The following is a 17381-nucleotide window of genomic DNA, read 5'->3' as shown; positions in this document are numbered from 1 at the left end:
TACGCGTCCTTCAGGCACTTCAATTACATATGGAGTGGCAAACAGGACACGGGCGTTCGACGCTGGGGACCAGATTTCCTGAGAAAGGCCGGCTTAAGAATTGTTATTTATCCTTTGCAGGCTTATAGAGCTGGGGCCCGTCTTTGCCAGGACCGAGAGCCACCAACCTGCTTTGTAGAAGGAATGGTCATTTATTCTCAGAGCCCTCGTGAAACATAAAACAGACACTCCCTGCAGGATTTCCCCTTCCACACTGTCTTGCTCAGCACCACTAATGGGACTACCACTGCCGACCCCACCGACCCCACCTGGTGCCACCTCCGCGCTCCTGTAATAACTTCCTGAGAGTAACTTGGGCACTAGCTAAACGGAGTGTCCTGGCTGGTTTCGTGTGGATATGGCCGGGACACAGAGAACCTGCCCTTAGCGCCCGGTAGTGACTTAGACTACGAGCCGTTGCAAAGGTCACGGTGAATCTGCGAGAAGGTCACTGGCTAAGTGGGCTCTGCTCCTGCTTTGACATCAACTCTGTGATCCTAGGCGTTACCACTTGGCATCTCTGAACCTCACATCCCACCGCTGCCAAATGAGAAGCTTGGATTAGTTTATCCTTACAGCCAAGTTCTTCCCCTCCAAGTAAAGACAGAATTTACCCATGTCCTCACTCCAGCAGTGGGCAGATCCCATAGCCTTAATGTATCTTTAAGCAGAGCAGAGGGACCGACCTTCTATTTGCTTTTGTTTCTCTGTTCAACAGCCAACCACGATAGACAGTTTCAGGGACAACCATACCAGAGAAACTCTTGGGCTGGCATCTGTGCCAGGTGAATCACATTTTAAAACCACGCAATCAACGAGTGTCTCCTCTGGGCTTCAAGCTATTTACACCTCATCCAAGTTCCTGCTATTAAAAACCATTAGACAGAGGGGAAATCACATTGATCGCTTTTGGCTTCAGGGCTCACTCTTCACCCATTTATGTTTATTCCCTTAGTGAAGCCCCCACCCATTAGCAGATCCCCCACACCTGTTCCCAGAAGGCTGCTGGGCCCCTAACTGCTCTGGGGAGCAGTGGCATCTGCAGGAGTCCCCTTCTTTGTAGCCTGCACAAGGGCGTGGCACCCTTGTCCCTGGTTTCTTGGTGGCTGAGAGAGGGCACTGTGGAACTATGTGCAGCCCGAAAACTCACACGTGGTTACCACATTGCTTGCATTGCCGCCAAGTGGGGGAGAGTGCGCCTCTGCCCTCCAGCAGGGTACACATGGCTGTTCAAGGATATTTGGGGGCAAGGATGCCTTGCATCTTAGAGAGAAAAACAAACACCTCCTCTTGAGGGAAGACCTTGTGTACTGCACTCACATGGTTATTATGTCCTCTTACCTTTAGGAGGAATTTCAACTAGCATTCTACCCCAGGACCTTTGTGGGTGTTACAGCCAGTTGACACTGTAGATCTGAAAATCTGCAACTTTTCCTCCTTCCATGACCACATTTGTCAATATCATCATCCTCCTGGCTCAATTCTCTCAAGGAAATTACTGTGTCTGCAGGTGACAAGCCGAAGCTCTCAGAAATTAGATATAAACACGGCCTGAAAGACATGACCAAGGGGAAAGAGACACAACAAAGGAGGAAAAGAGAGCAGGTGTGCCTAGGAGCTGGTGCTAGTTTCTGCAGAAGTTCCAGGAGATGGGAAGAAAGAAGCCAGGAAAAAAGAGGAAAAGACAGTACATAGGGGCAGAGAGAATAAAAGAAAAGGCAGAGAGAAATGAAGGGAGAAAAAATAAATTAGGGAGAATAAGAGAGGGTATGTTTCATGAAGTTAATTTAGGCCTTCTGTTGAATTCACTTTATTTCCAGTCAACATAGCATGGTCGGAGCCAGGGACCTCCTGGGAGGCCACTGTTGCAGGAGTCAACTCCTATCTCTCTCTACCTGACTCCTTCACTGCTCTCCCCCAACAAAGGTTCACCGTCCGTTAGAAAAGACATATGCAAACCACTGAACGAACATTTTTGGGTGAAGAGGGCAGTGAGAACACAAGGAAAGGAAAGGTAAATGTTTTCTCTGGAAGATGGGACTTCTGAGTTACCGACAGAAAGAGGACCAGGTGTTGACCAGACACAGGTGGTGGTGGGGATCAGGAACAGAGAGAGGGCAGGGAATGGGAAGACACCTCCACGAACAGGGACCTGCATGAGCACAGACAAGGAGATCCAAGCAGGCCAGCATGTGGGAGGCACATGTGAGTCAGCGTGGCTGAAAACACGCAGGACACAGTCAGAGGAAGGCCATGGAAAAGGCTCGAGCTTCGTTCTGTCACTGGGGTAGAACATCCTGACCACATTCATGCTGTTGGAGCACGACTCTGGCAGCAACTTGGAGGCGTGGGAAGGGCCAGGAGACCTACTTGAGGTCACTGCCATAGCACAGGCCAGATACGAAGTGGGCTGGGAAGGAAGGGGCAGAGCAGGTTGCCAAGGAGAGCAACCCTACAGGACTCTGATGACTGGACGTGGGAATGAGGGAGAGGGAGCCCTGGGATGGCTTCTGGCCTCCTGGCCTGACTGGTGACTAGGTGGATGGTGGATGGTGGTGCCACTCAGAGCGATGGGGAGTAGTTGGCTCCCTCCCTGAGGCTGAGTATTGTTGCTTGAATGTTTGGTGGACACACAGATGGAGGTGTGTGGAAGGCAGAGGGATGCCTGGGACCAGATCATCAGATGAGGGATGCAAGTTGAGACCATGAGTGAGGTGGCCAGGAAGGGCATGGAGAGAAACAGAAGAAAGGAAAGACGGACCCTGAGGAACACCAGAATCTGGAGGGCAGGGAGGAGTGAGGTCCGTGGCCTTGCTTTTCTCTGCTGGCCATTACAGCTGTCATCCTGTTTCTTAGTTTTTTCCTGAAAAATCCCTGGTGGGTGATTTCTGCTAGTGGCTGCAGCTTTCCTCTTCATCCATTTCCTTCTTTTATTTCTGTGATCAGCTTTTGTTCTTAGAACTTTTTTCACACTGTTCTCTTGAAGATCACCAGTGCTTTCCTAGTTACTACAGGCTAACTTCAGTAGCCTGTCCTCAGTTCTCAAGTTCCCCCAAATTCTTTGACCCACTGACCGACCTCTAAGTTCTTTGTACTCCTTCCTCTCTGGGTTTCCAAAACTACTCGTTGCTGGCTCTCCCAAGGGCTCCGACTCTCCCTCTCCTATCCCCACTGGGTCTTTGTCCCCCTTCTGACCCTCTTCATCATGCATTTTCCCTGAACTTCCGTCCTTAGCAGCCTGCGGCACTCTTTACCAAGCCGTAGCTTCAACCAGTGTCCAAAGATAGGACTCACGTGTCTCCTGTGTGACCGCACGTCACTCCGGAGGCCCATGCACGTTACCCATTGGTAGTCACCCTGTCTAAAACCAAACTTATCACCTTCACTCTAAACTTGCTCTTCCTTGTCTCCATTTCTGTTAATGGGTCACAGAGCCCTCAGCCACTCAGGTTGAAATTTCAGTCATCTCAGAATCCTTTCCATGTATCTATCTGTTCATTGACTCGCCATAGCGGCAGTCACTTCTTGACAACTGACTAATTGCCAAACACCATAGTAGACATAAGGAAAACATATTTAAAACGTATTGCTCACAGCTCCTAAGGAGTATCGACTTTACAACTATTTGATTGTATATTGAAATCATCTGGGAAATTTGAAAATGTAGATTTCTGGGCATCACTCCATCTACAAAATCGTACTCTGGGGGTGGACCCCAGGAAATGGCACTCTTAAAGATCCCCCAGGTGATTATGCAAGCGGTTTTCAGACCCCTCATAGAGAAACACTGCCTCAGGAACACCCTTGCAGTCCTCTCACTTTCCTCATTCCCACACCCAGTAGGACAGCAGGTTTTATCAATGCTTTCTTCACAGGACCTCGCACATAGGTCCCCCCGTATCCACTGTAATGGTTTCCACCCCACTTTAGTCTTTGTTAATTCACGTTGTGTTAACAAACCAGGCTCACCCCCTACAATCCATCCTGTTCTGCAACCCCAACCAAGCTCATCTTTCCCTTTCCTGCACCTTAGACCTACTGGTGACTACTTTGTCTACTGCTGGTGCTTATGTTGATATCACCACAGATGTGAAGGTTCACAGCTGAGGAAGTGAAAAATCTGCATGGGCCGATTAACGCTAAAAACAGAGAAAAGGGCTCATTTAGGAAGGAGTTGCCTCTCAATGGGAGCAACCAGGGGCAGGTGACAGGGACATAAAAGATTTATAACAAGTGATCCACAGAGTTGTCAGGAGAAAGGGTGAATGTTGGGTCACCTGGCTTACCACCTGCCCAGGGCTGCCCAATCCTAGTCCTAGACGAATGGCCTCCGAGGACCCTTGGAGTCTGTCCTGCACATCCAGGATGTGGTGTGAGGCAGGCAGACTGGGGGAATATGGTAGAAACAAAATTGGAGGTCTCAGGGAGGTTTTTTCCACTCCACTCAAAACTCTTTTCGTCGCCTGCATCTCCAGACGTTTAAAGAATATGAGCTTGTCGTGCAGGGTGGCTGGGGGGGCTATGCTCCCGCTCCCCACCTAAGAATGCAGGATATGGTGAGGCCAAACAGGAACACCCACGGAGCCATAAGTAGGGGAGTCATATCACTATATTCTCGCTGGTGGCATCAGCATGTCTGCAATCCGCTCTTGCTAGGTCAGCCACCATCTTCTTGCTAGCCCCCAGTTTTTTGCAAGCCTAGCCACAGCAGTTATATTAGTGGCCAATGGCTCACTGGTTACAGCTGACGGCCAACTAGCCACAGCTGATGACCATCCAATCACAGTTGATGGCCATTTACTACCTGAGTCAACACCTTTCTATGTGAGGCTGAGAGCCTGGAAACTGCTTTCCGGGGCTCTGTCCCCACACTCCATCCCTACAGGCTCTCGCCTCACAATCTAAGCAACAAGTGTCTTCCGCGAAGGACCCTGTGTGAGAAGCCTGGAGGTGAATGCAATATCCTGTACACAGCCAGGCTCTCTGGACACAGTCAGGGTTTCTCAGGGCACCACTAGTACTTCTGGGCACAGCCAGACTTCCTGGGCTTCTTAGGGTACCACCAATCTCTCCGGGCCCAGCCAAGGCCTCTCAGGGCACTGCCACTCTCTCTGGGCACAGCCAGAGTTCCTGGACACAGCCAGGGCTCTCAGGGCACTGCCACTCTCTCTGGGCACAGCCAGAGTTCCTGGACTCGGCCAGGGCTCTCAGGGCACTGCCACCCTCTCTGGGCACAGCCAGACTTCCTGGACTCAGCCAGGGCTCTCAGGGCACTGCCACCCTCTCTTGGCACAGCCAGACTTCCTGGACTCAGCCAGGGCTCTCAGGGCACTGCCACCCTCTCTGGGCACAGCCAGACTTCCTGGACTCAGCCAGGGCTCTCAGGGCACTGCCATTCTCTCTGGGCACAGCCAGACTTCCTGGACTTAGCCAGGGCTCTCAGGGCACTGCCACTCTCTCTGGGCCTCTCATGGTACCCTGCTGGAACAACAGCGACTCACAATCAAGGTGCTTACATATTCTCAATGGCGGCCAGTCAAGACACAAAAGCAAATATCCCCCAGTTCCACTACATGGTGGTATGTTCCCAAACAAACAGTCAAGCTGTCCATTAAATTAGGGCTGGAAGGCAATTCCCCATAGTCCACAGTCATTTCGCCAGGGCTGACCTGGGGGTGAGGGACGACCCTGACCTCACCCTCATTTCCCACGGAGGACTCAGCAAGCCTTTCCTCCTGGGACTACAAGTCCTGCATCCGTGCTGCCTCAATAAGCACGTCCCAGCCCACAGGCCCGCAACGACCTTCGCTTTCTCCGGCCTGTGCTGGTTGGGGAACCGTCCACATCTTTTCACCTCTCCATGGGGCTCCAGCTCTCCAGCAGCTGCATGCCTTTTCCGGTGCTGGTGGGAGAACCGTCCACGTCCTCCCACCCCTCCACGGGGGTCCAGCTCTCCAGGAGCTGCTCCTCCTGGTCTTCCTGAGACTGAGTGTTGATACACACAAACTGCTCCACCACTCTTGGGAGAGCCTTGGCCGGCACCATACCCTGCTCGCTGCGCCATTTGTCATGCGGTAGACCCTGCTCGCTGCGCCATTTGTCGTGCGGGGCAGCCTGCAGGGTCTCTGCTCCCGCTCCCCACATAATAACGCAGAACATGGTGAGGCCAAAAAGGAACACCCACGGAGTCATAGGTAGGGGAGTCATACCACTATATTCTCGCTGGCGGCATCCACCTCTCTGCAATCCACTCTTGCTAGCTCAGCCACCAACTTCTTGCTAGCCCCCATTTTTCTCTCGCAATCTCTGCTTGCCAGCCACAGCAGTTATATTAGTGGCTAAAATGGCTCACTGGTTACAGCTGACGGCCAACTAGCCACAGCTGATGGCCGTCCGATCACAGTTGATGGCCATTTACTACCTGAGCCAGCACCTGTCTATGTGAGGCCGAGAGCCTGGAAACTGCTTTTCTGGGTTTCTGTCCTCATACACATGTATAGCTAAGTGCCTGTGTATTTGTAAGGGGTATCTTTGCGCTTGCGTGTCTGGGAGGGTGGGGTGTGAAATTGAAAGGGGGCAGACAGGAAAACGGGGTGGAACCAGAGGCTCTCCAGGCCTCCACTAGACATTGCTTCCAGAGAGAGGCTTTCTCTGCATTCCCCTCAAGTTAAATTACATTTTTCTCCCACCCAATATCTCGCCGTTATGCTTCATAGCACCCAAATGCTTTTCCTTCTTGGTTCTTTGTAATTTTTCATTTTTCTTTATTGAATGATGTTGGTCTCCCCCACTAATTTGAAGCTCCATGAGTGCAGAGATATTTATCATAAGTGCCTAACTCAGTGCCTGGCACAGACTAAATGCTGACAAATAATAAATGAACCAAGGGCAGAGGGGCCGGGTAAAGCATGGGGCTAGGGCCCTCTCGTTGCGAGTGATGCTAGAGAAAACACGGGTGTTCGGCCGCTGATTTCACCTGCCGCATAACTGAAGCAAGGATTGGGAGGCATCCACAATGGGGTTTCACTGTGAGGACATCCTTAGCAGGCCTCCCGGCTGAAGACCTGTGACACGCTGCTCAGGCAGTGCCACCCATAACAAGATTGGAGGGACAGCCTTCCTGTGACGCACACGTTTCTGAATGAGCTCCAGAACTGAGGAGGGGCTGCCAAGCAAAGCATCGGGTAATGACTAACGCATGACCAGTTTGCGGGTGAACAATATCTAAATGGATCAACAGCTCAGCATGCCATTCCTCTCGGGCAGGGCCCCAAGGAGGCCACTCACAGTTAGGCTTTAGAGCAGAGGCACTAGATGTGCTGCCGTTGGGGTGGCAGCATGACTTTGTACTGATGAGAGGGCGGTCTTGCCATGAATGTTTCATTGCTGATCCTCCAGCAAAATCAAACCCCACAACTGAATCTGAGACCGTCGTTGAAGTGTATCTAACTGTGGCCCCCTAAGCGGCACCCGGCCGACCTGCTGATAGGACCCTGCAGTTCACCGGCTGGACCGCAGATGATGCCAGTAGGGCCCATGCTGGCGTGGGAAGAGGACTCCCGGGTGAACTTGTCGTCTGCCCTGCACTAGCTGTGAGATGTTGGACATCAAATGGCACTTCTCAATGAAAGGTCTTTGAGGAGAGAACTGTTGATAAAAGAAGATTAATGTTTCACTCAACATAAATAGCTAGTGAGCTGATTTGAGGAACTGAGTTTAGGCCTATTTCTTTAGACGATGCTGCTAACCTTCCACCCACAATTCTCTGGCACTTTGCTCCAATACCCACCTCAGTAAGCCTCTGCAGAATATCATTCCTCTGAGATGCTACCAGATCACAGAAATGGGTATGGCTGAGTGTGACCGGGAGACATAGGCACCAGGAAATTGGCCAGATATTACTTGGAATTAATTTATCTCGAAAACATTCCGTGATTTGGTAAAAGGAAAACAAAACGAAAAACAAAACAGACCGCATAAATTCTGTCACCTCCTAAACTGCAGAATAGAGAGAGCGAGCAAGACAAAGGATCCTCAGTGCGTTTTCTCTAAATGCTTTCATTGTATAACGAACTTCCTTAGGTGCCTTAACTGTGCCAAATATTTCTTCTCATCTCTCTGTCTTTCTATATATTCGCTTTCCCCATAAACCCTTTTCCATCTCCTGCCTTCCCAAGCCTGCGGTCAGTTCAAATAGCCCTTCAGCGACGCCTCCCTCAACTCCTGCTACCACAGGGCTCTGCTCTTATCTTAGGACACTGACCACACTCGAGTGTCGATGCCCTGCGCCCGGCGACAAACACCAGCTCTCAGCCGGGAGCCATGTCGCCTGCATTTCTGTATTTCCACCCTTAGCATGTAGTTTGTGCTCAATAGATGTTTGTTGGATGAGGAAAGAACGTGCAAGTCGCTGGTACTCACCGGTGGCCAGGCAGCGTGCTAGGGGCTTTGCCCACCTGTCTCATTCACTTTTCACAACCCTCTGAGGCTGTCTTCTCTGTTTGATAAAGAAGGTGAGATTTATGGGGAGGTTAAATAAGTCACCCAAGGTCAGGCAGCAAGTTAGTGGCAGAGCCTCAAAGATACCTACCTTGGAGGAATTCCAATCTGTAAAACATGTAAGGCTTTCTTGTCCTTGTATAACGACCTCAATAACTAAAGAAACGAATTGGGTTCAAATTGTACAGAGTAAGGTAGGCCTTCTCTGCCAGAAGAAGCTGTTGCTTCCTTGTAGCCACGTTAGAAATGGTTCCCATAGACAAATACTGTATATATTTGTATATATTTCATGTATCTGTTGTCATTGCTTTGGATAAAGGTCAGGGGACCGGGCATGACATCGGGATTCACTGAGGAAGAATAAAACACTGGCGACCCATTCGATTGTGTGAACTTCAAATCATTTTGCATTAAGAAGTTTAAAACATTAGGTTTGGACTTCTGTGATTGCCTGCCAGATTCCAATTCTGAATCATACCCCAAATCGCTCCTTACTTGTTAAAGCAATTAATTTATCCTCAAAATCAAAAAGCCTTGCTGAAACTTGTTAAGGCCCAGGCTCATTAGTCCATCAATATTAGACTCTAATAATTTGCAAAGACCATATTCTAAGCATGTAAACTAATGTATGGTCTTCCACTGCTGGTGTGCTTTTCAAATAAACTTCTATACACTTCATGAAAAGCCAACAGAAAATGAACTCCTGAATTTGCACATTGATTCATTAATAATGAAACAGTTCTACATTTCATATTCCTCAGTGCATATTGTTTTTTAACGTCAGAGACTTCAATTGCAAATGCTACTATGTCTTCTCATTTGAATATTTTTGGCCAAGAATATTTTCTTTTTAAATAGGAAAGAAAGCTGTCATGGAATAATAAATGGAAAGGATGAGAAAAATGCACAGCTGCAAAAGTGTCCCCATGCAGCATGCTCTGTATACACTGGAGCATTAGAAAGAGAATATTTAAAAGCTGAGAGCTTTAGTATGAGGTTGTATTTAGCTTCCACTCAACTAACTGCAGTTCACCTGGGAAATTCTCAGAAAATTTAAGACAACTAGTTCCTTGATATAAACTTGGGCAGGTACTGGATTTTCTACCAGAAAAATTTAAAAACTTATTAGCTTTCAGTGCTTTCTCAGAAAATGGAATAGACTTGTTTTTCTATTGAGGAAATGTCAGGTATGACACTGTTTTGCAATTTTGGGTTACAATTGTCATTTCTCTCATGCTAACAAAACCTATTACCATGTGTTCTCCCCTATTTATTTTCTTCCTACCCTTCTCATTTCATGGAGAATGTGAAGTGGCTTAGGAATAGAGTAAAAATGGGAAAATCCCAAGAAGTTGGTAGGCTCCTTTCGGAATTCTGATCCGTTGGCTGACCTGGAGCTGGAAGGTATGCTGCTTGCCTGGTCAGCCTATATCAGTTTTTGTGTAGATGTGACTTGAACAGGTTGCTGAGGGCAGGAGATACGAAAGCCAGGGTATTCTTAGCTCATTCCCACTGGGAAGGACAGGGGTTGTCCCAGTCTCCAAGGACCTCAAACGCTAGAGACTCCTTTCCTCCCAGGTGGTAACACTCACATAGGGAAAAGTTCAGCAGGGTTTTAGGTCCAGGACCTGAACCACCAATCCCACTGCCGCATATTACTTTATTTGTCACACAAAAGAACCCTATGAGAAGATATGAAAATTACACATGATGGGGAAGCAGATCCTTCTAAGTATAATGGAGGAACTCATATCTCTGGATATTTACTTCATTTTTCGTGTAAAACATCTTTTCAGTGTTTGCATATATGGGATCAGGGATATGTAAGTGTGCAGACCACAGAATCCTATAAAACAATCAACTATAAATTTGATCCTGAGCTTCCTGGTACCAAAGCAAATTGGAAAACCCAGTAAATTACATAATTCTTATTATTAAGGATGGCGGGTGCTAACATTTTAGTGAAAGAAAGAGTTAGGGGCCTAAATTTGAAATTTTCTGGTGGGTCTGCACAAATACGGCCAAGCTGCGGCCTCCCAGACCTGGGGAAGACCTGCAGAGACACTGCCCAGGCGGGTGAGCTCTGGCGGATGCAGCCTCCGCGCTGGATGGGGCCTCAGAATGGTCCCCACATGGTGGCCGTGTGTTTCCAAACACCTGTAACCCGCTGCAGGAAGTCCCAGGCTCCGGGAAGTCCAGAAGGGGTTAGCTGGCCATTGAGGCCTTGCCCTTTGACCTCTTACGTATGTCTTCACGTGTTGCACTTGTCAGTGCACCTTTCACTGTGAGGCGCTCCAGGGAGGCGTCACAATCGCCTGGCTGGACAGTTAGTTCAATGCGTACCGTACCGAGAGATGAGAGAAACCAAGGAGCCGCTCTCCGAGTTTCGTGCTCTATTCTCGAGTTCGTTTGGCGCATAACTCGCTCTCTATGGGCATTTTGTTTTCTGCATTTCTACTTCTATTCCGCCGCTGCCATCCCTTCCCTGCTGGCCGTCGCACCGCGCCCGGTGGCCGTCGCACCGCGCCCGGTGGCCGTCGCCCGGTGGCTTTCCAGGTCTGCCGCGAAGATGGCCCGCCTGGCCAGCACCACCCTGCTGCTCCAGCACGTGCCCTTCGCCCTGGTCTCAGCCGCCCAGAACGTGTGTCACCAGCTCCATCTCACACCGAGCCGACGAGGAGGGTATGGCTACCGCAGGGCACGTATCCCCCGATGGGGAGCCTCCGCCCGGTGCCCTGGAACGTGAAGGACCCCCCAAAGAAGCCTCTACTGTCCACCTGTAACACCAGGATGTATTTTCCTTCGGGAACAGTATATATCCCGCCTCTAAGGCGAACATTTAGTCGCCCGCTTACATCACCTGAGTGGGTAGTCAAGTGTAAGATGCCGGTGCCATCGAGGACCACCCCACTTCCTCGCTCAAAGGAGATGGCGGTGAAGATCCCTAAAGAGCCCCAACAAGTGAGGGCAAAAAATGAAAAGCGTCGCGTGGAGACCAACGGCCACCAGAGCAGTGGGGATCTACCTTTAACAATTAGGCCCCCAAAGACCAACGGAGTCGTCAGTTCCGTCAAGTGCAGTCCTGCGCCTCTGGACCACGGACCCAAGCACCGAGAATCCAACCTGAGTGAGAAGGCCCGCACGTGTCCCAAGGGTTCCTCCTCCGAAAGTCACGGGGTCACCGAGTCCCGCAGCCCTGCTAGAGACGCCCTGCCGCCCCCGCCTCCCAAGACTGATTGCGAAGCAGCAGTACTGTCTGACCCAACCGCCTGCAGCTCCCTGCTGCCAGAGAGACCCACCAAGGAAGTGCTGGGTGAAGACCCTCGGCGTAGCGGTCCGGAGTCACCCACGTCCGGTAAGCCGATGCACAGCACCCAACTTTCAGACACCCCGTCCAGCTCTGCTTCACTGGTTTCTGCCAGCAGTAGAGTTGACAGACACAAAACGCGCACGCCACCTCCGCTACCCCTGCCACCACTGCTGAGGGATGGCGGGGAGATTCCCGTCTCATCTAAGCTTACTTGCTCAGCTTTTGACAGAAACACGGACAGCTTGAAGATCCCTACCTGTCAGTGGAATAAGGTCGTGGAGGATAAAACGAAGGTCACGGCGGACTGCAGCGCCACTCAGTACGCCCCTTCTTTTACCCGACCTGGGGTGGTTGCAGACACCCTGCCCGTGGCTGCTGACAGTGGGCTGGTCCCGGCCACTAGTGCCAAGTCGGCTGACCTATCTGCCCGGCCCCTGACCAAGTCTGTCCCCACACCGCTCACTCAAAGCATCGATCGCTTTCCTCTTGTTGTTCGTGGCCATTCTCTTCCACCTCCTGATTCTAATCACATTTTGGGAATTCCACCTAATGAGAATGGAGGCCGTTTACATTCAGCCATAACCTCAGCATCTCCTAATTCTGGCGTCTCCGCACCTGCTATGACTTCAACCGTCTCCTTCCAACCGCCCTCCTGCAACAACGAATCCCCGATCCCTATGTGTGTAGATTCTCCTGCCCCTGCTTTACCGTTACCCACCCCTCTTCCAGTCCCTTCTGCCAGTGTCCCTCTTGCCCTGCCCAGCAACTCTGTGGCCGTGCCTTCCACCTCAGCCAGTGCATCTGCCAATCCCCCGGGCCAGCACACTTCGGACTCTGACGTCACTGACATGGACACGACTCCTCCTCCCCCTTCCAAGGTCTTCGTAGTCAGGGCTCCCGCAAGCCCCGGGAGGAGATGTCCCAAACCCCAAGTCTATTGCCGCATACGGTCCTCCACCAGCCCACCTGCAGCGAAGTACCCCCGCCTTGCTTCCAACTACACGGGCGGCCCCCAAACCACCCCTCAGCCCGGATCAAGGACCGGTGGTGCTTCGAACGGGAAAACGTCTCTCGTCCCTGCCGCTGTGACCGCCAACCCACCTGCGGTGAATTCTGCAGCCACTCACGCTCCAGGAAACAGCAGCTCTGCAAAACCTGTCGATGACTCTGAACCTATGGACACCACGCCTGCTCCCTAGGCTGTCAACTGCTGTCCCTGGTCTCATCCCCCGACCAAGTGGTGGAACTGTCCGGATGCACACTGCTGTTTGCAGGTGCTTCCTTTCCCCCTACCCGCTTGCCTCATTACACCCTGATTTTCCCCACATTGTATATTGATCTATTAAAAATATTGTTCCTTTAAAAAATGCAGTGGTAGACAAGGTAATATGATTCAAACCTCTAACATCAGAAACCCCATGAATAAGGTGGCCCAGGAGTTGCTGGAGAACTTCCAGAATTCAGTAACGTTTGTATCAAATGGAGGTGAATGAAGCAAAATCATCCCAGATTTAAACTGGTCAAAGCACAGTATAGACCAGATTTAACAGACACTGACCGTTCTGTGGATGATATGCAAATGTGTTTTTTTAATACAAAAGTTGAAAATCATCTGTTGTTATGGTTTGTTAGGACAAATAAAGACAGAAATGAGAACTGAATTTAGAAAACTAAAAATGAAAGTTTACCAAGACCAACACAGGCAAGATCTAACCCCTATTGCCACAAAGTGATCTGGGAGAGAAAACTTAAAACCCTAAAAGTTTTCACAAATTCCCTGAAATCCCATTCTGTGCCACTGTAACAATTACGTGCCCGTCTGCTTCACCTAATCCCAAATCATTAAACTCTGTTCCCAAGTCACTCAAGCTCTACACCGAATTCCAATCCTAGATTGATAAAAACCCTTTTGTAAATGCTTTTTGTTTTTTTTTTAAGTCCAAGCAGGATTTATTAGTGATACATTCTTAGTGAAGAGAACTGACCTGAAGTGACCTAGGAGAGGTGGGGGCCAGGAGGAAAGAGGGAGGAAGGGAGGGAAGGAATGAGCGAGGGGGGGAGGGAGGGTATATATATATATATATATATATATATATATATATATATATATATATATATAATTTGATTATAGTTGACCTTCAATATTATTCAGCTTCAGTCCATGCAGTGGTCTCCATAATAAGACAGGGAGGAGCCCATCTGTCATCCTACAAAGTCTTTACATCATTGATTATATTTCCCAAACATTCTTTCATGTCCCTGTGGCAATATTGTGGCTACTAATTTGTACTTTCTAATCCCTTTACCTTCTCCCCCATCCCTATCCCCCTCCCATCTAGCAACCGTGAGGTTTTTTCTCTAGATCTTTGAGTCCATTTCTGTTAAGTTTGCTCGTTTATTCTGTTCTTTAGATTCCACATATAAGTGAAATCATATGGTATTTGTCTTTCTCCGTCTGACTTATTTCACTTAGCATAATATTCTCCTAAATTTTAATTGAAAAGCTTCTGCTTCTAAGACAGATCAGCAGGAGGCCTTAGCAACCCTGTCCAGCCTTCTAAAGACAGATCTCCTGTGTTTATTAGACATTGTGGTCTAGTGGAAAAAGCAATGATTTTGGAGTCAAACAGGAAGTTAAAGCTCATGCTGACATTGACTGGCTTTGTGACCTCTTTAATCTCTCCAAGCCTTTCTTTTCTAAGGAGAAGAACATGCATCTTGTTGTGAAGGATTGGGATTACTATTTCAAAAGTGCATGGCTTAATAGATGCTCAAAACCGGTTGATATTATTGTTGTTACCTGGATGTAAGAAGAGAGAGATTAGCTTATATGATTAATGGTGATAATTTTGCTGTTTGAGCTAATTTCATTCAATGAAACTTTATTTACTACCAATTACATTGAATATCCTGGTGAGCGTATTGGAGAAACCAGAAGGAGAAACACCAAGTCTCTGCTTTCAGGAATCTTATAATCCAGTAATAAGATAAATAATTATAATAGAATTTGGAAGCAGTTCAGTTTGGTGGAAGAAAGGACTCAAATAAGGCAATAATGTGAGATGAGGTCATGTCGGTTGGGGTAATTTGCAGGTCTGGAATGCCAGGAGGCAAAGTTCATTCTTAACTTGGTAGGTAAAGTTCTGTGAATGGAAGAGTGAGCCCCCCAAAATCTGAACGTTAAGGATCTCCTGCGAGTGAAAAAAATGGTGGTAGGGAAACTGGCTAATGATATGGTCCAGTGTGAGAACAAAATAGATTCGGAGCTGTTTTTCCAAGATTGGTGGAAGAATTGCGATGGTCCTTTGTTTTCTCTTGGGGGCTTTTTGTGGGTGACTGTGGGAAGTGGTTGGCTGAGAGCGTTTTGTGGGGATGTGGAACAGGGAGGAGCTGATTGACTCCTGGAGGATAAGCCACCCCTCAGTGGCAGAGACTACCAACTAAGGGGGACAGACACCCTTGTCTCCAGATCTTATAAGACTGCTCATTAGACCCTAGATTCCTGGGCTTTGGGACCAAAAAGACAACATCTATTACTTATTAATGTCTTATATAATTACCCCTAGAGAAGCTACATATCCTTAGTGAGTAGAGACTTATTTTAAACTTTGGGGATGCGATTCTGTTAATAAGCAGAGGAAAGAAATACAAAAGCATGTCAGTAACATACCAGTATCTAAGGTTGTTTAACATAGTGTGTGACATGTAGTAAGTGTCCCGATAGGTGTTATTATCTTGAAATCCACCTAAATACATTTTTTTCTTCAGTTTGTATTGGCAACATTATCTCATATTTTGTATATTCAATTATTTATGCTAAAATAAGCTAAGTGTATTGTAAGTCTGTAAAATGAGTCATTTAAGTTCATGAAATCAGAGAAAAAACTTTTTCATCTACAGAACAACATATTCAATGATGCTGACATTTTAGTAAGATGAAACTCTTAACTCATTAGCTTCAATTACAGTTACAATACTATATTTATTGATGAATGGGGGTGTGCAGGGAGTATTTACCTATTCTTGGAACATTCTCAGCAACCAAGGTTAAAATGTTAAGAGGCTTCTTCTTACACTCATTCAAACTAGAAAACACTCTATCCGAAGCCGCATAATAAATCAAGGCTTACTTAGACTTGAAGTTTCTTTCCTGGCTTTTGCTTCTCAAAACTTATGTAAGTTCCCTTTGTTAATTGGTGGGGGACAGGCAGTGAGAAGATAAGACAAATTTTAAAACAGAAGATCCTAAAATGTTCTGGCGCTTCCTAAGACCCTAAAATGAAACAATGCCCATTGTTCTTAATTCTCTTCAGTGTGTGTATGTGTGAGTGTGTGTGTGTGTGTGTGTGTGTGTGTGTGTGTGTGTCTGTGTGTGTGTATTTAATAAGACATAAATATAACAGTAGGGCACAAAATCTATTTACAGAAACATTATAATGTGATTGGAACATTTAGTGTTTACTATTAAAAGGAGGACTCTTCTTAAGAATTGAATTAGTAAGAATTATGTAAAATTTCTAATTGAGCAAACTGGAGAGAAATTATCTTCATAGGTGTCTTGTCATTTCACATAGGTGGTTTTGCTTGGATGATGGCAAATCATTCATTTGATTTCATCAAATTTGGCATGGTATTAGACAGGTTACCGGAAAGAAAAACAATTAAGGGGAAAAAAACAACTAACGGTCGGGTGTTTGAGTTGCTTGACTCAGCTCCCTGTCCCAAACAGATTCTGATAAAGATGGAGCTGAAGCATATGTCGTAAATTCCACTTCATTTTTAAAATCCTTTATAAAAATTTCAATATTTACCCCCATTTTTAAAATCTTACCATTTATACCTAATTAGACAAGTTACTACTTGTAAGGACTCAACACAGCAGAGAGAAACGTTACTCCAAGGCATTACCTGGGGCACAAGTGCCCTTTGAAGAAGGAGTAGGACCTTTCCAGAGCTGATGCACTTTCTGTGGCTGTCATTAGCCACCTTGCCAGCATTTCCTTCCTCTCCCTTCCAGGCACATGGTAAGGTTGCATTTCCCTGCTGGCTGGGAATTAGGACTGGCTGTGTGACTAGTTATGAATACTGGCTGGACTGACCTGACGGGCGTCACTGGAGCTGGCTGGAGCTAATGTGACACTTGTCAGCGCTCCTTCCCTTGCTGTGGTGACCACCAATGTTGCAGATGGTGGAGGTCTCTGGGTGTGAGTGGCAGGAGCAGGGCGCCTGCCAACCTGGGATGGGCATGGAGCGCAAGTCAGAAATAACCTGCCCTGAAATAAGGCACTGAAATTTCAGGGTTGTTATCACTGCATAATGTTGCCTGTCCTGACTGATATACCTCCCTTCCCTGGAACAGACAGAGTCCGGTCATGAGTTTTAGAAAAAGATATAAAGATGAAACGTACCGGGTGGCACAGTAAAATTTATTTGTCTTTATGATTTACACATAGTACTTGAACTCACAAAACAACAAACACTGTAAAGATGGCCGTACGGAGCATAGGAAATGACTGGTCCCCGTTCAATCTCG

This window comes from Rhinolophus sinicus, chromosome 6 (genome assembly GCF_057876585.1).
Source record: "Rhinolophus sinicus isolate RSI-liver-muscle chromosome 6, RSI-T2T, whole genome shotgun sequence".
In the NCBI taxonomy this organism is placed as follows: domain Eukaryota; kingdom Metazoa; phylum Chordata; class Mammalia; order Chiroptera; family Rhinolophidae; genus Rhinolophus; species Rhinolophus sinicus.
The sequence above is the reverse complement of the archived record's forward strand: the minus strand, read 5'-3'. Positions refer to the sequence as shown.